This window comes from Cricetulus griseus, assembly GCF_003668045.3.
Source record: "Cricetulus griseus strain 17A/GY chromosome 1 unlocalized genomic scaffold, alternate assembly CriGri-PICRH-1.0 chr1_0, whole genome shotgun sequence".
In the NCBI taxonomy this organism is placed as follows: domain Eukaryota; kingdom Metazoa; phylum Chordata; class Mammalia; order Rodentia; family Cricetidae; genus Cricetulus; species Cricetulus griseus.
Window position 1 is genome coordinate 70,580,784 of NW_023276806.1, and position 21,396 is coordinate 70,602,179.

At 41.7% G+C, this 21,396-nt stretch overlaps 1 long non-coding RNA gene across 1 annotated transcript; it reads right to left on the reverse strand.

The window, feature by feature from the left end:
• Nucleotides 1–408: 408 nt before the first annotated feature.
• LOC118239570 lies at nucleotides 409–14,427 on the reverse strand. The gene is made up of 3 exons (XR_004772067.1): nucleotides 14,417–14,427; nucleotides 6,501–6,504; nucleotides 409–1,051 (listed from the first exon to the last, which is right to left on the reverse strand). It is a non-coding gene; the product is annotated as an uncharacterized LOC118239570 (long non-coding RNA).
• Nucleotides 14,428–21,396: the final 6,969 nt, after the last annotated feature.

The following is a 21,396-nucleotide window of genomic DNA, read 5'->3' on the forward strand; positions in this document are numbered from 1 at the left end:
TGCGGTAAATTTTGATACATTAATCTGGATATACATTTACCATATAAGAAAGAATTTAAAAACAATGTTGAATATCTTATCACCAAAACCAATTGTGTTCAACTTGATATTTTTAAGGAATAACTTAGGTATTATAAATAAAAAGCGAAAACAAATTACCATTAGGGTCTGCATTTGTAACATAATTTTGTGTTTCATTTGTCAGGGGAGGAGAATTAGAGAAAATGAAGACTAAAATACTTTCTTAGAAAAGTACAAAGCCTTTGCTTTGTGAAATTGGCTCCACAACTCCCCAGCAGTCGAATGTCGCTGAGACATTTCCATGCAGACTGGCATGAGGAGCTGTGTGATCTATCCAGGTTCCTCCAGACCATTGGTCCACACCTGGGTGAGTGGGAGTGTGCCTGGACTTCCTAATACCAGGTTCTAGTGAAGTCATTGGACCATCCAAAGGGCTATCTGCCTGATGAAAAGAAAGCTTGTGTTTTCTAAGCTCTGCTGTTGATGGCTTCTCCAAAGTGGGACCAAACAGCCATGTACAAATCTATTTCATAAGACAGTTTCACCCTTAGTTCTAAACAATGGGGACATTCCAGATAATACACTGGCCCATATTAGTGTTATTTTGCCACTGTAGAGAAAGTGAACTCTGTTGCTAAGATCCATACATGAATACATACATATATGCCAGCACACACTTGGGGTCAGCCATATCCTTTCATCTTCAGCTACTCTAAATCACTTTCTTTGTAGGTGAACATACTAACTGGGAGGAGAGGCAGCTTGGTGCCTGACTCAGACTCTGGTGTCTGGCAGGAAAACATTTCTTTAAAAAGAACGGCCTGATCTTTCGCTACTCCAGAACTTACCATAACCTCAAAAGACAAAAGGGTGGGCATAGCTATTCACACCTGACAGATAAAGAAACTGGAGCCTCGTAGTGCATGCTCACACAGATGGCCAATGATAGAATCAAGACTGCACAGGTGTCATGGCTGGCTGACTCAGTAAAGACAGCTGGGAAGCATGCACTGGCCTGGGGTCACTTTCCCTGACCCACACAATGATGTGGCCCACGAAAAGTGTTTTTGCTACTGTCCTTGGAATCCCTACCATGGGCTGACAGGCACTTGTCTTGTTAGAGCCAACAAGCTAAAACCAATGGCCCCATGTACTTCTGACAGCTCCCACGGGGCATTTATATGCACCCCAGAAAGTTCTTAACACACGAGTACATTAATTTATACACACCACATTGAAAAGTAGGCTTAGTTTTTCCATAGACATGCCTAATGAGCATTTTCTGCATAATCACACCATCATAAGGATGAATAAGAGTCAGCATATATGCTCTCTGCAGGTGGACTGGGACCTCGCCTCCCTTTCCGCCTGCCTTCGGCTGCTTCTCCCTGCTTTCTGTGGTTTATGAAGTCATCTACCTATCTCCAGGTTTCTCAAGGATGAAGATGGAGCTGGATGTCACTGCTGACAATTTTATCTCAGGCCCGGGTCTGAGTCTCCTTTTTTACCCCCTCCAGTTTCAAAAACAGAATTGCTCCAAATCATTTTTCAGAAAATGCTAACTAAGGTTGTAGTCTTTCATATGCACTTGGGAAGAAAAGTGCCTACAGGGCAAAAAACATCTGGAGAGTTTTGGTGAAAATACTCGGCTATCTGTGCTTCTCAGAGAATACTTCAGGAAAGAGAAATTACCCTTTATTTTTGCCTAATTCGTGAGATAATTTACTTTCCACTTTATTTGTGGGTATGGTCATTGTGTGTGAGTGTGTGTGTGTGTGTGTGTGTGTGTGTGTGTGTGTGTGTGTGTGTGTGCATATGTGTGTATGTGTGCACAGGTAGGAGTGTATGTCTGTGTAGGAGGAGGAAACAGACCTTACTTTAGGAAATAGAACCATTTTCATAAGGGCCTGAGATCACTTGCTAGATAACCAAGATTCAAGATACACAGATATTAGCATTCACCATTGTCACCATTGGCGACATTCAGAATTCTAACATTAACAATAAACCACTCATCTATATTTTTGGTCATTTTTTATATATCATGAATTATACATTTTCTGGTTTTAAGGTCCATCACTTCTAGTATTAACGGAGATGGGTGTCTTTCAAAATCTTATCATCTGTTTTTTTTTTTATATTCTTCATCCTTCTGAGAACATATTCATCTTTTACACTTGTCCTATACAAATGAGATTTATAAAATAAAAACCTGAGTCTGTTCATTTAAAAAATTTTAAACATTTATTTTACTATTGTATGTGCATGAGTATTTTGCCTGTCTACATGTTTATAGACCAGGTAGATGCCGTGGAGGTCAGAAGTAGGCATTAGCTCTCCTGGGACTGGAGTTACCAATGGTCTCGAGCCACCATGTGAGCGCTGGGAACCTAACCTGGCTCCCCTGTGAGGTCGACAAGTGGGTCCTATGAACTCATGTACTCACATGCACATACCCCCCTCCACTACACATAACTAAAAATAATAAAAAATAATTAAAAATAAGGAACCATTCCCAGAAGACCCTGATTTTCTGTTTCCCCAATGCCGGGATTTAATCAGCAACAAATATCAACATTCCATGTACGGACACAGTTCTTAATTAGAGGCTTCAGAGATTAGAAATGAGAGCAGAGCAAAGGAGTCATTACGATGTGCAAGTATGAAAACACTGGCTTTTGCTTTAAATCCAGCATCATATTTTCTCAAGGGAAAGGCAAAAACTCACATTATGAATTGAATGATTGTATGAGGAGGTGTTTCAAAATGAGGATCATATTTCATAGCAATTTGAAAGATTCTTTATCAATTTCCAGAGCAGTTAAAACTCCTCATTTTTAATAGTTACTGCCACATATGAAATGTTGGAATGCTGTGTCTCATAAATAAACACATGCACTAAGTGAGATCAAGGCATATACATGCAAAGAAGGAAGCCTGGCATGTGGAACATATTAACAATGCCAGAGGGGTCACCATCTGGGCATGTGAGGAGAGCGCACATCTGCATTCCTGGCTCGAGCATCTGGATCGCATCACCCGTGTTTTCCCCACCCACACATCACAGCACGAGGGACTTCCTGACGAATCAGATGTTGCCCAAAGGTACCATGTTTTTTTTCTTTCTTTCTTGTTGTCATGCACATAAACACGGACTGCAAAAGAATCACAGATTAAATCAAATCGAATTTGTATCACATTTGTCTCATTGGACAAAATGATGAACGGGCCAAGAGTATTAAAGGAAAGGAGTTGTGTGATGCTTGTTTTCCTTGCATTGCAAGTCTCCATCTATTTACAGCTATTTGTATGTGCGGATAGCACACCTGCAGGGCAGGAGGATACACAGACACAACGAGAGAAATAAATGACTCCAGGAAACACTGATGCTGTCAGTACTGAAGCACTTACAGAAAGTGTGGACATAAACCTGAGCAAGAAGAGTGCCTGGAACTCTGGAATGTGGTGACCCTGAGAATGGCAGCTGCCCACTGTTCTGTCTCACAGGCAATCCAGTTAATGATTTTGTCATTAACTCTTAAAGGAGATCCTGCGAGGGTACCCACATAACTATGTCTGTGTTTGCATTTTGCTTCATTTTCAAGAGATTTGAGCAGAGATATGCATTATTAGCACAATAATCATTTCTAGTGTTTCAAGCCTGTTACTAGGCAGGAAGTTTGATTTAGACAGAACAAAACTTTGGTCTCTCATAAATTATTTGCCTTTGTATTGAGGTAAGTTAATGGTGTGTCTGAACCCTGAATTCTGTATAGGTAGTTTTCAGGCCCTAATAATTTGTGGAGTCATTGAAGGATTCTTTTTCAGGGAGACATCTCCCTATTTCATGAACGTATGAAAAATAGCTTCACATTAAAACAGGTAGAGATAACAGCATTGAAAGGTTTTATGTTTTAATTAAGAGCTGTTAAAAGCACTTGGAAGTGATTTAACCTTGAAGTTCTGCCAATGTCTAATCTATATCAAGATTATTACCTTGAGAAGAAAAAAGCTTACTGGCTGGAAAGAAAAATTCCAACTTTCCAATGGTCGGTCATTGCCATGCTGAAAATGGGGGATAGATCCCTCTTACATGTAGTAGTATGCCAAGCAAAGCATGAGATTCCCACCCACATCTACATGTCTGATACTCATAGGCCTGCTAATTATATTTTTAGACCCTATTTGACAAGCAGATTTTTTTTGCTTTACATATTCATAATAACTTGCTTTGAATTCTATAAACCACAGAGCACAATCTGTTTGGACAAATTAAATAACAATTTCATAACTCTTTCTCTGTGTGTGGGGGGGAGGGAGAAAGGGAGGGAGAGAGAGGGAAGGAGGAAGGGAAGGAGGTGTAAGGCAGGGTCTCATACATCTCAGGGTAGTCTCAAACTTGCTATGACCCTGGCCTTGAACTCTTAGACTCTTGGCCTCTAGTTCTGCAGTATTGGGATTAAACTCATGAATTATTACACCTGGCTCAGAAAGTGTTCTGAGAATTGTGTTGTGAATTCTCTGCCCACTTAAGTACCTACCCTGAGTTATGCTTGAAGAAAAAAATTATGAAAATAATGATCCCATCAGCGTATAAACATACATAAAGAATAGTGTCTTCTGCATATGAAGTTATTCACCCCATTCACTTTCACTTCAGTCATTTCCCCAACTATTTCTTTTTCTTGCATAGTATCTGTAAACTTGATACAGGCATCAAGAAGCTCAGCTTCCAGCCGGGCGGTGGTGGTGCATGCCTTTAGTTCCAGCACATGGGAGGCAGAGGCAGGCGGATCTCTGTGAGTTCAAGACCAGCCTGGTCTACAAGAGCTAGTTCCAGGACAGCTTCCAAAGCCACAGAGAAACCCTGTCTCAAAAAAAAAAAAAAAAATGGGCTGGAAAGATAGCTCAGTGGTTAAGAGCACTGCTTGTTCTTCCAAAGGTCCTGAGTTTAATTCCCAGCAACCACATGATGGCTCACAACCATCTGTAATGAGATCTGGTGCCCTCTTCTGGCATGCAGGCAACCTGCAGACAGAACACTGTACACATAATAAATAAATAAATCATAAAAAAAAAGAAACCCAGCTCCCACTCAGACCTGTTTCCCTAACTACACCCCTACAGAGCAGGGCAGACTGCTAGTCGCTACCCATGAGGGAAGCTGGAGTACGGTGCTCACGCACAGTCTCTAATGCCTTCATCTTCAGAGCCACTAATTCCTGACATGACTTGTAAGTACCCTTTTCCACCAAGCTCCTTCGGTATTGTTTCCCACATCTGCAATCTACTTGGGTCCTTTCGTTAGTCTGCATTCTTCTTGGGATCCCCAATCTTATTTGCCCTTGAAAATTTTCTATCTCTTAAGGTCCACTTTCTGCACCATACAGTTCTATGGAATTTGACAAATGAGTGTTTTGTATTCATGAATACAGTATAACACAGATAAATTTTACTGATCTTAAAAAAAGCAACTCATTCCATCTGTTTATTTCTCCTCTTCCCTCTGAAGTACTGGCGACCACTCAGTGTTTTTCTGAATAGGTTCATGTTTCTGCATATTCCATATAATTAGAACCATACAACATGCAGCCCTTCACCAGGGGTTCTCCATGTCTTTCCATGACTTGGAAGCTTTTTTTGTTGTTGTTGAATAGTATTTTGTTGCATGGATATATAAGTTAGATAATTTATTCAGAGGTTAAAGAGCACCTGGGTTGCTTCCAGTTGGGATGATTATGAACAAATCTGACATCTATTCTTGTATCTAACTATGTATGTATGCATGTATGCATGTATCATCTCTCTCTCTCTTTCTCTTTCTTTCTTTCTTCTCTCTCTCTCTCTCTCTCTCTCTCTCTCTCTCTCTCTCTCTCTCTCTCTCTCTCACACACACACACACACACACACACCTGAGATTTTAGTGAATGCAGGTTTTAAGCTCAACCAAGTAAACACCCAGTAGAATGATCATTGATCATGTGACGAAACCATGGCCGGCCTTTGTGGGAGACTACCAAATAGTTCCAAGCATGGCTTTCAAATTTTGCCTTCTCAGCAATGAGAGCTCTTATGCCTTCAGTTTTCTCAACACATTTAACACTGTCAGTTTCCTGTACTTCAGCCTTTGTGATAGCCTGCACTTGTATTTTGTTATCATCCAAATTTGCAGTCCCCTGTGGCACGCAATGATGAGGATGACAAATGTCTTTGCATCTGCTCACTTGCTATCTGACAGGGTGTCTTTCCAGATATCTTGTTACTTTTTAAATTAGTTGCTTTTCAAAAAAATTTTAGAACGTGTGTGTGTGTGTGTGTGTGTGTGTGTGTGTGTGTGTGTGTGTGTGTGTGTGTGTGCCTGCATGAGCTTATGTGTGTGATGTGCTTGCAGCAGCCCAGAGAGGCCAGAAGAGGGTGCAGGATTGCATGGACCTAGAGTTACCGGCAATCGTGTATCACCTGACTTGAGTAGTAGGAACCAGACTCCAGTCTTCAGTTGGAGCAGTAAATGTTCCTAACTGCCGAGTTACCTCTCTAGCTCCAAATTAGTTGCTTTTTATAGTTGAATTTTAAGTATATTTTGGATTCAAATTTATTTCCAAGTGTGCATTGAGGTAAATATTTTCTCTCAGTCTGAGGCCTGTTTATTATTTGGTTTTTCATTTTCTTTATAGTATCTTCGACAGGATAGTTTTTAATTTCCATAAATTAAGATTTACTGATATTTCCATTCATGGGTCAGACTTTTTGACATCAGGCCTAAGAATTTGCCACCAAATCCAAGTGCACTGAAATATTTCTTCTGTGTTATCTTATAAAAGTCTTGTATTTTATATTTAAGTCTAAAATATTTTGATTTTTGTGGAAATTATAGGTTTTGCATCCAGATTAACTTTTTTGCATATGGAAGTTGAATGGATCCATCACATTTATTGGAAGTGTAGACTTTCTCCTTTGCATTGTCTGTCTTTCACTGGGATGACTATACTTTTGTGGTTCTGTTGGGGACTGTTCATTCTGGACAGTAATTGCGTGTTTATTCTGTTTTGCTAACACAACACTACTGATGTCTGAATCTGTATATCAAGTCTTGAGGTTGGATGGTGTCTGTCCTTTCACCTCATTCTCCAGTGTTGGCCTTTATATATATATAGGAATCATTATGTACAATACACAGAACAGCTTGCTGGAATTTTGATTTGGGTTTTATTGATCCTATAGTTCAAACTGGGAATAATTAACCTCTTAACAATATGTAATTTGAACATGAGGTATCTTTCCTCTTATTTTATAGCTTCTCAGTTGTCTGCATTGAGATCCTGCACATGTTTTCTTTGATATATGCCCCAGTTTTCTCACTGCTACCTTGATGGTAGACCTCACACAGGATCACCTCCATTTACCTACCTCTGTGAATTTAAGGTGGTGGGTTCCTGTATTCCCAGCTCTCTGACAGGTTCAGTAGTTTCTGATGCTGTTTGCTCAAGTGGTTGTTTTTGCTGTTGCTATAAAATGGGAGCAATGACTTCTACAGTTTTTATTTATGTGCTGGAGTAGAAATTGTCTTTCTTATTTCTTTACAGTCTGTTATCTGAAATATGAGGAAAATGAGGCTCACTGTGATTCCATAAGTGGCTAGAATCTTTCAGCTCCTTGGCAGGCCAGTGGTCTTCTCCTTCATCATCCTGCCTCCAGTTCCAATGAGTCCATCTCACAAAATTAGCCCAGGCAAATGTTCTCCAAACAAACATGGCAGAGTATAAGGGTGTGGCAAGGGGGGCACATGTACACATGTATTGCTTTCAAAAATCCAATACATCAAAATGCCCTAATGTAAAATGTAGATCAATGACCAGTGAGTCACTTTAGCTTTACAAAAATATCTAGAGAAGAATCCTCCCATCAGCAGACTGCTTTGGTAGTACATGTTTACGTATGTGTAAATGTTAGACAAATTATCTGTTGTGCACGTTCAAAGTCAACTAGTGGTTCTGAACCATCCAGTCCCCATGCTAGGAATCCTTGAAGAAATGTTTCTGAGCCACACCTCCGTGAGATGGGTCCTTAGTGTGTCTGCTGTATAGAGAAGGGAACCACACCTCTGTAAAAGACTGGTCCTTAGTGTGTCTGCTGTATAGAGAAGGGAACCACACCTCTGTAAAAGACTGGTCCTTAGTGTGTCTGCTGTCTAGAGAAGGGAACCACGGCTTAGGGATATTTAAGGAGCTTGCTCTTGATGTGGGAGTAAATGACTAGCGAGGGAGGCAGGATTCTAGACTTCTATTTAATTATTTATAACTAATTAATTATACAGCTTTGGCCAAGATGTTTAAACCCTATGAACTACATTGTATGAAGTAAGATTAAAAATTAAGTACACATAACTGGACTAATGTTCAAAAGGCTCTTATTATGGCTATAGTAGTAATTCAGGAAGTTTATATCATTATTAAAGTGATTATAATAATTATATAGCATGGTATTATAGCAATTATAATTGCATATACTGTATATTGATATACTACTATTATATTGTCGGTAATTACAGCAGCAAATCATGGCAATGAACTTTACTATATGGTCCTTTATTGTATTACATTGCAGATTATATGGTCCTTTGTTATATTATACTGTAGGTGATATGACCCTTGTAATATTATATTGTAGAAAAGAGCTAGAAACTTCTCTAATCTTACAAATGAGTTCAAGGCTCTCAGTAGCCCTGGCAGATACCTTGAGATCTCAGGTATCCATAGAAAATATTCAGAAGCTAGGCTCTCTCTGGGTAGTTTTTTAGGATACCAAACTGTAGCCTCAAGATATTAACTTGAGTAATACACTCAGTTCTGGTTTTCCCAACATAGTTCATTTAATGTATAACTTAAAAAAGCAGAGTCTCAACAAGATATGGGTGCTTCATGAAGTACTTCCAGTACTGGTGGTGGCAGATGTCACCAGAGTCATGTTGCACCATGCTCTGGAGATGAATTTCTAAGAAGAAATGTAAAGCACAGAGCAATCAGGGTACATGTGGGAAAGCCAGGCCTCACTACTGAATGTCCCCATGAGTGATAGCATCAGTGGAGACATGCAGGGGGAGCAGCTACTTGATTTCCTCCTTTTGGGACAATGCCATTAAGGGACCGATGGCCTACTTAGCTTCTAAGCTAACCCAACAGAGCATGGCCACAAAGAGACTCGACTCTGCAAGTGATCACTGTCAGAACCCCTTTAATCAAGGCCCCCAGCTCTGTGAAGAGTAAGACAGGACTGCTGCAAGAGAGGCCATGATCTCAGCCACCTGGTCATCTCCATGGTGAGCCTTAGAACTTCAGAGCCCTGTTGGGTTGTCATAAAATAGGAGAGCTCTGTGAGAGAAATCAGAAACCCTCAACCTCAGGGAGCAAAAGTAGGGTGACTGAGGGGTTCAAATCATCCCAGAGCACAAGCATCTCAAGTGTCCAAGTCAGCAACATGAATGACAGAAGACAGCTCAGAGCTGCAGCTGAGATGGCAGGCTTGCAAAGCCCACCTGGACCCAATGTCTCCTTAACCAGAGAAGGCCAGACATGCCAGTGGACACAGTCCCCGAGAGATGCTGACTGCTGGCCAGGCTTCCCTGGGTCATGGCATAAATAAGAACTCCATACTTGATGCTACAGTGACCTACATACTCAGAGCTGACACAGGAGCTGATTTTTTAACACAAAGACAGAGTCCTTGGCACTTGCCACCATAAAACACAACAGATAAATCCGTCAAAGGAAACAGGGCCACAGACAATGGGCTCATGTGACATGTTTCCTCTCAAGGGCAGGGAACTAACTGTGCGAAATTCACACCCCTCTAGTGCAGAAACAAAATCACCCCATGTATCTAATTCAGAGATAGTTGTCAAGTATGGAGAAAAGGCAGAGAGAGGGCTCAGTGGTTCGGAGCACTTGTTTTTGTAGATGACCCAGGTTTGATTTCTAGCACCCACATGGCAGCTCACAATCATCCTTAACTCTGTGCTAGGGCTATGATGCCCTCTTCTGGCCTCCCCAGGCACTGTACTCATGTGATGTGCAGGATAACACTCAGGACACATAAAATAAATAAATGTTTAAATTTTTTTAAAAAAACAAAAGAAACAAAACCAAAGATGGAATGGAGCACTGAGTGATTTATTAGGTCTTCAGGCTTCTTTATTCATGAAGATTCAGAAATTCCATCTTAGGTTTTTACCTGGGGTAGGAGGCAAGATAGAGTTTTTCTGTGATGCAGACAGTGGATAATTAGTGATATTTGATACTTGTTTCATCTATTTAAAACTTCTTCAAGTGCAATGCAAGGGGTAGTTTTTGTTATTAAGTTTTTATTTATTCTTGAGAAGTTCACAGAGGTACACGATGCTATCTCCACCTCCCTCTAACTCCTTCGAGTCTCCTCCCATACACCCATTTCATGTCCTTTATTAAAAAGAAAAGACAAAAACCCAAACCCACTGAATCCATTTAGAGCTGCCCATATCCTCCTGGTGGAAAGCCTTTCATGGGAGCATGGGTCATCTACCAGTGGCCAAGGAGGTGGGCTTTTTTTTTCTTTTTCCAAATTCTTTAAAGATTTATTCCTTACATATCTAGGGTGTACAGAGTTCATAAGTAAACAGGGAGGTGCATAAATAATGATAACTGCTGTGCCCACCCCCCCACCCCGGGCTTTTTTTTTAATTGACAAGATAATTGGTGGCATATTCTTATGGGTTTGTTTATATAACAAAATAAAGCAAGATTCTCTTCTATCATTAAAATATTAAAAATTGCTTAAACTTAAATAGTATATCATACTGAAAATTCCTCTAGACCTTGGCTTCACAAGAAGTAACGTTTATGGTGGGAAAACAAAATAAAATACTGGTCTAAGACAACCCTGTATCTTTCACAGGCGAGTCTTTAATAAAAGGCAGTGCAAGGCTCATTTCCACAGAGGGCGCCCTCAGAGGACCTGCCCCCTCGCCCTGATTCTGCATTCGGGACACATCTGAATATAAATCAGGAAAGCCAGCACCAGAAACACCTATCTATGAACTTGGTTCCAGTTGAATCAGAGACTCTGACAATGGGGTCTGGAGATCTGACCAAAAAAAGCCAGGGAATTCGGACTCACTTTAGGCCACAGGGATGGTGAGGTTCGGTGGACACGCTCCAGTGGGATTGGTCTACAGAAAGGATATCCTGGTCTGGCTTACACACATCCGTGGAAATGCAAACCATTTGTGGCAAGATGACTGCCAGCAATGTCTGTTACTATTACTTACCTTTGGCGAAACAACATGAAACAGCTTCAGCTTTTGAGTTTTGCTATCTTAAACCTCATTTTCTAGGCTTTTGGCAGAAGTTGTTCATGCACGAAGGGGAAAATGGTAGTTAAGTTGGGGATTCTCACCTTGGTCTTGGAGACATTTAGGCTAGATGATTTTTGATGTAGGAGCTGGCCTGCATGGTGAAAGTTTACCAGCATCCCCGGCCTCCACACTGTTCCCAAGCTAGGTCTTGACAATCGGAAGCCTTTCCAGACACTGCCTGGGACTCTGCAGAGCAAAAGTGTACTTGGCTGGGAAACACTAACCTAAGCCATGGTAGTTCTAGTCCATAGTGGCCGCAAAGGAGGAATGTGGCAGCCAGAGGACAGTGGAGCTCACTAGGGCCCGAGGGCTCACCTAGTATGAGTGACTGTGCCTCTGTCTCCCCTGCACCAGCATCACCTACACGGTGATCAGGGCAGAGAAGATCATCAAGATCATATCCATGTGGACAGCTCCATGGCCCTGGTGTATCTGAAGCGTCTTGGGTGAGATCTTACAAGGTACCTCTGGCGCAGACCACGCCACTTTGGGCGTGGCCACATGTGGGTGTGGGGCGTGTGGGATATAGGCCTGAGGAGAGGGAGGCGAGCTCTGTCTAGGGGATCTGGTCTGGTCTCGGAGAGCAGCTGAGACTGCATGCTCGGAGCACTGACCCTGGGTTATCGGTTTCTCATGTAAGTGATTTCTCTCCAATAAAAATAACCTATAACATCCCCATCCCGAGTATGGTAAGCTTCCTCTAATATCTTCTGATTCAGGCTGCAACTGACTAACAAGCCATGAAAAAGCCTTTGTGTCTGGCAAAACCTCAACAACACACTGGCCAGTAGGACAATGAGGATTTCAAATGTAGGTGGTGGTAAGCTTTGGTCAGAGTTTTTCTTGGTTTCTTCCTTTCCCTTGGGCTTGGGGGAATGAGCAGCAAAACCAACCCCTTTGCTTTCACGTGTGACTTTGACCACAGAGTAGGCAGAGAAGACTTAGGCTCCGGTTGGTTCCAGATCTACCACTTCATGGTCTCATAACGCAGAGAAAGTCATCTGTCTTCTTTGCGGTAATCTCTTAGTAACTCGAGATACATAAGGCTACAAAAGAACTCATAAATTGACTTTAGTTTCTACTATTTTTAAGCAAAAATGCTGCCCTGCAGATAGGTGTTGCCTATGGCTTTGGCAGTGATCTGACCAGCAACTGATAGGTTGATTGCATAAACTGTAATATTAATACAAACATTATAGGTAGAAAAACAGGTGTAAGTATGTTCTTGGACAAGCACAAACATTCAGATAATAAATGGGTTTCAGTTTTAGCTGGAGACTCGGTTTGCACCATGATAAATGACATCATTAAAGTAGCATGCCATCTGATGTGTGACCTTGAAGAGACTCTAGAGCAAATATTCTTGACCTTGACTGGAAATTAGGATTATTAGGGAGCTTTGGAAACTCCTGGTGCCCAAGCTGTGTCCCAGATGGCTTAAGTGACAAATAAGAGCTGAACTGCACATAGAAAGCCCAACCCCTAGTTCTTCAGCCTGCCAGAATCCAAGCACTGGAGATACAGCCCGTGTCGCCTCCACTTGTCAGCCCAGCCTTAACAATGCTTCAATCTTGTCCCTTCAGCCTCTAGAAATACCAAGAAATCAGTGTTTTGCTGCTTAAATCCTCTTGCCTGTCTTATTTTATTATGGTAGCTCTAGCAAGGTAATGTAGATTTCCAGGACAGAAATTTATTTTTAAAAAATTTAATCATGATAAGTTTCTTTTTAATGGCTACATAAAACAAACTGTATTTTAATGGGATACACTGTGATATTTATATACATGCATGGGCTGCATAATGTTTAAAGTATCAGTAATTTAAAAAAATCTCCACATGATTTTTTTTTTTTTTTTTTACATTTTTTAAGGGTGGTCAAGGCTGGGAACCACTGAAGGGGGGAGGGAGAGACAGAGAGAGGATGTGGTGGCGTCGAGGAGATAAAGAGACAAAGGGGGGTGGAGGGTGGGATGGGAGTTGGGGAGGTGGGGGGTAGGGGGTGGAGAGGGAGGGAAGGGAAAGAAAGAGAAAAGAGAGAGGGAAGGAAGGGGGGGTGGGAGACTGGGGGGGGGAGATAGACAGACAGACGGACAGAAAGACAGGCAGACAGTCAATCAGACCTAAAGTCAAGTCAATCAGGCAAGAGGAGGAAAATGTAAATACAGGACAGCATGATGTCCATGACAGTGGGACACGCTCAGTCCCAGAATCTTCAGCGAACCTTTCCCCCTTCTGGCTGATTACCATGTGCAGCTGGCTAGCGGTGCAGTCAGAAGCCTGTGACCTTTTAAGGGGTCTTGTTGGGTATACCAGCCTTTGGGGGTCTCTCCTTTTCCAGCGTTTCTACAGAACCTGGAATTATCCAGCACTTCAGAAAAAGGCCCCATCCAAACCCCAGGGGTGCCCCCTGCTGGAAAAGGCATAGAAATGACCTTTCTGAGATACTGGAGTGTGGTGGAGTGGAGCTTGCAGATGGACTTAGGATATCGTACTGGAAGGGACACAGATGGCCTAGAACCCTCCATTTGTCAAGTGAGGAAGCTGGAGCCGAATCGGGGAAATAACATGAACAGGATACAAGGATCTGTTGGAAGCTGACCACAGAAGACAAGAACGATTTCTAAAAGCTTATGAGATACACTCACTCCTCAGGAGAAATGGGAGCAAAAAGAGCAATGACGAGAGTCTAAGAACTTATGCCCTTTACAGACCTAAATCAAAACTGAGCATTAAATACGCTGTGAAATGAATGAAGAGGCCATGTGGGAAGGACATAGGACACGTGGATTCATTACCAATCTAAGATGGTACTTCCATAGATAGAAAATAAAATCTGCCTTATATGTTAGTATTCTAGTGTGTGTGTGTGTGTGTGTGTGTGTGTGTGTGTGTATGCTCATGTGTGCATGTGTGTGTGTGCATGGGTACACCTACATGCACAGCCACCACATACCCCCTTACATATGTAATGAAAATGCATCTCGAGTGGGAAAACCGATACAGAAGTACTAGGAAGAGCATGCATTAGTGTACACATGTAAGAAGTATTCCTATTCTGAATAGGAATACATTCATAATTGATTACTAGAATGCAAAAAAGGGAGGAGTTTTTCATTTTTATTTCTTTCATGTGGTCCCCACAATACCCAATGGCCCCACTATAGGTCCCAGAATACAGAGGAAACAGCGTGTAAAGAAAACCAGATGTGTCATGTGCCTAAAATAAATGAGAACTTCATAGTGCCACATTTTTAAGAACACACAAATCTAACTTGGTGGTACTGCATGGGTCACATGGGAGAAGACACATAAAATCCACACTCTCTTGGTCTAAAGTATCTGGGTTACATACCCATATTATCTTACTCCGACTCTATCTTCGGACATTTACAAATACAACCATGACTTCATCCAATCTCTCAAGCTGCTAAGAGGAGAATCTTATTGTTAGTAAAAACACCCATAAAAATACTAATAACTTACTTCCATGCATCATCTGTGGAAAGCTTGGAGAGCTGGAAAACATAAAAGGATACTTATTAAAATTTCTTTATTTTCTCAACATGTATTTTAAAACATTACATGAGAAATCCAAATTTAAAAAAAAAACACAGTAACATCTCCAGCACTGGAATCATTTAGGATGAAAGTGATTATAAAATAATTTGCTTACAGAATGAAAACAAAGCAAACAAATGGAAAACACAACAAAATACCAGCAATCAGGTCACTATTAATAAATATTTGATTCTTTTCCTAGGTCAGAAAAACAGATGTGTCTCTAATTCCTGTCCTTTTGTTTTGGCAAATCAGTCAAGATTGTAGAGAGTGACCTCTCCTGGCAGTGCCCCTTTAGCTTCAGGGACATGGCTTGTAAATCCAGTACTCCTAAAAACCATCTGCTTCATGGTGTCTGGAATGATGCCAGTGAGCAAACACTGTCTCCAAGTACAAGGCTTTGGAGTCAGAGCTAACTAGAAGTTGAATTTGTTTGGAGTTTAGTGGTGCCTTCTAGGTAAGGAGGCATTTCTGTGCAGAGCCTACATTCTTGCAGTTGAACTGGTGAGCACAGACATTCCCAGAGAAGAATCCACCAAAGACTGCCCACAGTTACTTAAAACAAACTTACAGCAGCCAATTTCCTAGGCCAGCAGGGCTAGAAGATACTGTTCAAAAACTGAAATTCCTGAAGATGGCAGAGAAGAGAAGGCAAATAGAACATCTGTTATACAGTACTACCCACACGTTCGTTCTCCTCTACACTTTCTTCAAATGGTGCAGGCAATTCTGACATGGTTCAGTCTAGGATTTCCAACTCAAATGGACTCTATGTGAGTGTGTGCTTCTGCGAGAGGTACCAGCCATTTCCTCAGAAGACAGAGTGAGGCACTGGATGACTCCGTTCGGTTTCTTTGATGGGTTTGTGCAACATTTTGTGGGATGGTGTCAGGAAACAAGAGGTGGTTGGTGCAGTGCTCGATACTGACATCCATTCCACTGCTTCCACAGGTGGGACCTAGATGGAGGTCACAGCAGCTGGGCTCAGGTGCCAGGTTCTAAGAATGTAGGCACTCTCAAGTAATAGCCGTGACTATGTGTGGTGCCTTGAATAAGAATGACCCCTGAATGGGCTGGAGAGATGGTTCAGTGGTTAAGAGCACTGACTGCTCTTCCAGAGGACCTGGGTTCAATTCCTAGCATCCACATGGCAGCTCACAACTGTCTTTGATTCCAGTTCCAGGGGACTGGACACCCATGGCAAAACATCAATACACATTAAATATAAAGAATGTCCCCTCTAGGCTCATGTTACAATGTTTGATTCCCAGTTGGACTATTTAGGAAGCATTAGGAAATGTGACCTTGTGGAGTAGGTGTGGCTTTGCTAGAGGAATGTGTGTCACTGGGGATGGCCTTTGGGGTTTCAAAAGCCCACATCAGGCCCAATCTATCATTCTCTGACTGCAACAAGCAGATCAGAAGTGAGCTCTTAGCTACTGCTCCAGTGCCTGTTTGCTTGCTACCACCATGCTTCCTGCCATGATGGACATGGACTCACCCTCTGAAACTGCAAGCAAGTCCCCCAGTTGAATGCTTTCTTTTATAAACTCTGTTGGTCATGGTGTTTCTTTATAACAACAATACTGTTAGCAGTAACTACAACACCAGGTTTCCTTTCTTTGATAAATCCCCCTGTGCAGGTTCCTGTTTTGGAGGAGAAAACATTGAATGGGTTTAGAGCCCAGAGCCCTGTGTCCATCCAGCACTGCCTACCACCAAAGAATTGCTGGTTCTCCAGATAATGATCTTAAATGCATCACTAACCTGGTGTCTGTCTCAGTTTCCTTCTCATTAGATGCTGGAATGATATAATAATTGCTTGTGTCCACTTCATTGGAATAGTGTGAGCTTCAGTGAGATATTCTTTGAGAGGTTTATAAGAAGGAGCTTACTCCAAATGCCAATTAGCTCAGCAAAAGTAGTATCTAGAGGAATCTCCTCCTTTTGCTGTTAGAGATCTTCAGGTTAATGGCACTTGATGCTAAAACTAAACTCAAATAGGGAACAGGGTATTCAATAGGAGGGACAATCTATTTGCCTGTTACTAGTAATAGAGCCCTGTGCATAAATGTCTGCAACCACCCACTGGATTCTGCCACTTTTTAAATGGAGGGTGATAAATTATTCTTCTGAAGCCTAGTCAAGTTGGGGGTGTAGAATTGTATTTTAGACATTTTTCTGTGAACTACCAGTAATGAATCCCTTAGGTAATATGATGCTGAAACTATCATTTGATAACAAAAGGCGATGGTGATGATATAACAATAATATTCTTAGAGACACTTTTAAAAAAGCTGGAGAGATGGCTCAGAGGTTAAGAGCAACGACCACTCTTCCAAAGGTCCTGAGTTCAATCACATGGTGGCTCACAACCATCCCTGATGAGATCTGGTGCCTTCTTCTGATGTGCAGATATACATGGAAGCAGAATGTTGTATACATAATAATAAATAAATAAAATCTTTTTAAAAAGTTGTTATAATTCTCAATAGTATAACCTTCCCTACCCCACCAGGGTGGTGCCTACTTTGGAGGCCATGTTTTCTGAGATATTATTTGGTAAGCCTATTCAAGTTCCTAAGAGGCTGGAAATGATATTGACATTGAAATTCATCTAGAAAGATGAGCATATCAAGAATCAAGACTGAGGGTGAACCACCAGACTCTGAAATCCATGATACAGCCACAGAGGCCATCTGAAGACAAGGAGTGTGGACCACCAGACTCTGAAATCTATGGTACGGCCTCAGTGGTCATCTGAAAACTACTGGCTGAGGGACAGGAAGACAGAGGAGGGAACAGAGCAGTCCAGGAGTTGACTCAAGTGCCTATGATAAACAAGCCACTTTGAATCAGTTTGGAAAAAGAAGGGCTTGTTCAATAAGTGGTGCTGGGACAACTGTAAAGGTTTTTGAAATCCATACTCATTCTGTATTGAAAAATAAATCACATGTGAAGAGATCAATCCGTAGTCTGTATGGCTAAGGCTTTTTTATTTAGATAACACCAGCCAAGCGCAAGCCAAAGTGTGCCAGGGGCAGCAAGGCAGCCAGGCCAGACAGAAGGGAGAAGAGGGTCTCCACATGTGCGTGGTCCCTTAAGAACCGTTTCAGCGTCACCTTAGACTTCCCCTCATCACGCCCTCACGGGCGTGTCCGGCACACCTGTCTGGGCTACTAGGAGGCGGGGCTACAATGTCTCCCTACACACATGTGGATCAAATATTTAAATGTAAGGATGAAACTCTTAAAAGCAATAGAATAAAATGTAGCTAAATATTTTTATACATTGTGTGGTGGGTAAGACATTTAGGAGTATGACACGGAGCCCCAAAACGATAAATAAAGCAAAAGAGCTGATGTTTTCTGAGCACATAAAAATTGAATATATTACAGTTGTCGCTACTGAAAGACAAACTGGGAAAAGCTAAAGAAATATAAACGTACAATATGTTTGTGGAAAGGTGTTCAAACTCACTAATGATAACCATGATTTTTTTTTTTTTTTTTTTTTTTAGAAAAAGAGAATTAAGTAAAAACAAGGTCTTCCTGTGAAACATGAGAAGTCAAATGTATGCACTTGCCTCCTCTCATTCACACATGGCCAGGGTGACACCAGAAGGGTTTCCAAATATAAGGAGAAGAGAAGGGGATGTAAGCAACAGTTACATGGTTAAAAACAGATGGATTCTGGGAAAGTAACACAGGGACAGGACACTGAGGGAGGCCAGCACAGGAAGGAACAGAAGCTAGCAGACCATGCCAACACCCTCAAGGGAAGGGGTGGATGGAGGAGTTCCAGGACTTCTGAGGCAGGAGTACACCTGGGATTGATAACCACAGGTTCGGCTCAGAGTCAGTCAAAGGCACCCATGCTGGTACAACAGGAAGAACACAGCCCCTCCAGCTTCCAAGCCTAGCAGGCTTGCAGATCTGGGGTGAGTGGGCACATTTATAATAATTAGGAGCTTTGCACGTGAGCCTCTGTTATGTTCTTGGCCTTGGTTTTGGGAACACAGATCTGCCTACTTGAGTGTTGGTGACCAGACACATCCCTCACATAGAAGATGAGAAGACTGCATTCTGTGGAAACAATCTAACCCAAGAGAAAGGTCCTATAGCGGTGTGCAGTTCTTGTTCACCCTAGCAAGCCAGCCTCCTGCACTGTCTATTGACAGCGGTTCCTGCTGCAAGAGAGTATCCAAAGTTTTGTCATGTGTACACAGTGAACAGCCAAAGGCATACTGTTTGAGACAGAAGGTTCTACACCCATAATGACAAGAATCACACAGAGATACAAACAAAATAAGATAAAGTAACAGAAATAAAACTAAATGGAAGAACTGAATACAAATGGAGAAATTCAAAGAATTTAAGAACTCTTAAGGGAACAAATGTAGGGCAGAAAGCAACAATAGAGAACTTGCGCAATTTCTGGCAGAAAAACTTAACTTACACAAGAAAGTTGCCAAAGCCTGAAAGGTACTCTTTTGAAAAATGAAATACTTACCAAGTGGATGAAAATATCCATACATTGATCTTTCCTTTGAAAAGAAGTCTGTAGGATCTTTAAAATGATAACACAGGTTGCTGTTCCATGGCATATTAAGAGGAAAGCATATATCAAAAATAGCTGTGCCTAATATGAACCCATTTATATACATGCATTCTTATATAAAAAGACCATCCAGATGATCAAGGCACTCAGAATGGATATAATAAAGATGAAGAAGTCCCACGGGTAGGGATGTATCTTGGGACACCCTTTTATATGTGACTTCATTAACTGTCTTCTACATGAATAATGCTACCTAGAAAGTCATTTCCATTCTCTCTTCTTTGTTCCCTCTGTCTGATCAGTTAACAGGAACTCTTCTTCCTATCTCTCTACCTTTTTTTTTTTTTTTTTTGTAGCCTGGTAAAGCTCACATTTGTGCTTCAGTCTTCTAAATGCTTCATACAAACCTCTACTCACTTGTCACTCCTACTGTGAATTAACCAGACTCTGAGAGGACATTATCGCGCCCCCCCCCTCCCCTGTGCCCCGGCATAGTCACCTTTTTCAGTCTCTCCAATTTTGTGCCATAGACCCACATCCAACCTAACTAACTGCTGAAAGCAGAAACCTAGAGCCCCATACTGGATCCTACCCTCTTGTTGACTCTAAGTATTACCTCATACACATGTTCACACTTTTCCATCCCTTATGGCTGTTAACTATCTTCTCATTTGTTGATTCATCCATTCAGTAAGTGTTGGCTGTGCTAGGTTAAGAGATGACATACAATGGTGAAGGAAGACAGATAAGGGGTCCCTATGATACAGAGGATTTTATCAACTATAGATAAGCTAGCAGTTCTCAACCTGTGAGTCATGACTCCTTAGGGGAGAATGATCCTTTTACAGGGGTCACCTAGGACCATCGGAAAACACAGATATTTACATTATGATTCACAACAGTAGCAAAATTACAGTCCTGAAGTAGCAACGGAATAATTTTATGGTTGGGGGTCACCACAACATGAAGAACTGTATCAAACGGTCACAGCACTGGGAAGGTTGAGAACCACTGAAATAAGACACCCAAACAGGCACCTAATGTAGTAAGCATTATGCAGAAATTAAACGAATTTTCTGTAGAGAATAAGCAACAGGAGGGAGGTACTGTCACACTTGAGCTAGGATGGCTAGGAAACATCCTGAGGACAAGATGGAGATGGACAGTCCCAAGCTTGCCCTCACTTCCTGGAATCTCTTGTGCATCAAACTTTAAGTGTGATACTGTGGAAAGAAAAAAAAAGATCACGACACAGAAAGAGTTCCATGGCACTTTGGGTAAAAAGCATGCTTCAAAACAGTTGTATACAATACCTATGTGTGGTACCCTGCATGCTCAATCAACACATTTGAAGAGATGCTACTGTCTTTAAGAAGCAACTTAAACGTTAAAGGGTAATGCTAGCCACGGTTCCAAGGACACTCAGGAATGGTTCCTTTCATGATTAAGATGGATCGTCCCATCGCAATTGACATAATCAAGATAACCCCTCACAGGTCCATATGCCAGGTGATTTTAGATTTTGTCAAATTGACATTGAACTCTCACCCATCTCTTCAAGTGCCAAAGCCAGAACAACGAACTCAGAATTTACTAATGTTCTCTGCCCACATGTGAGCACATGTTGAGTCCCCGTTAAGGAATGAATGTTATAGGGCATAAAAACATATCAAACAGACAAGGGCAGATTGGGCTGCTCTGAAATTCCAGACAGAACATGAGGCAATGCTCCAGTCACTCCTGCCTCTAACTGTATGCTTGAGACCTTACAAGTTGCCACGTCCTGTAGTTCCATGTGGAAAGCTACAATTTTCATTAGAGCATTTCAGTGCTGAGGACAGTGGCCAGGGCCATCTTACCTCCAGCCAGTC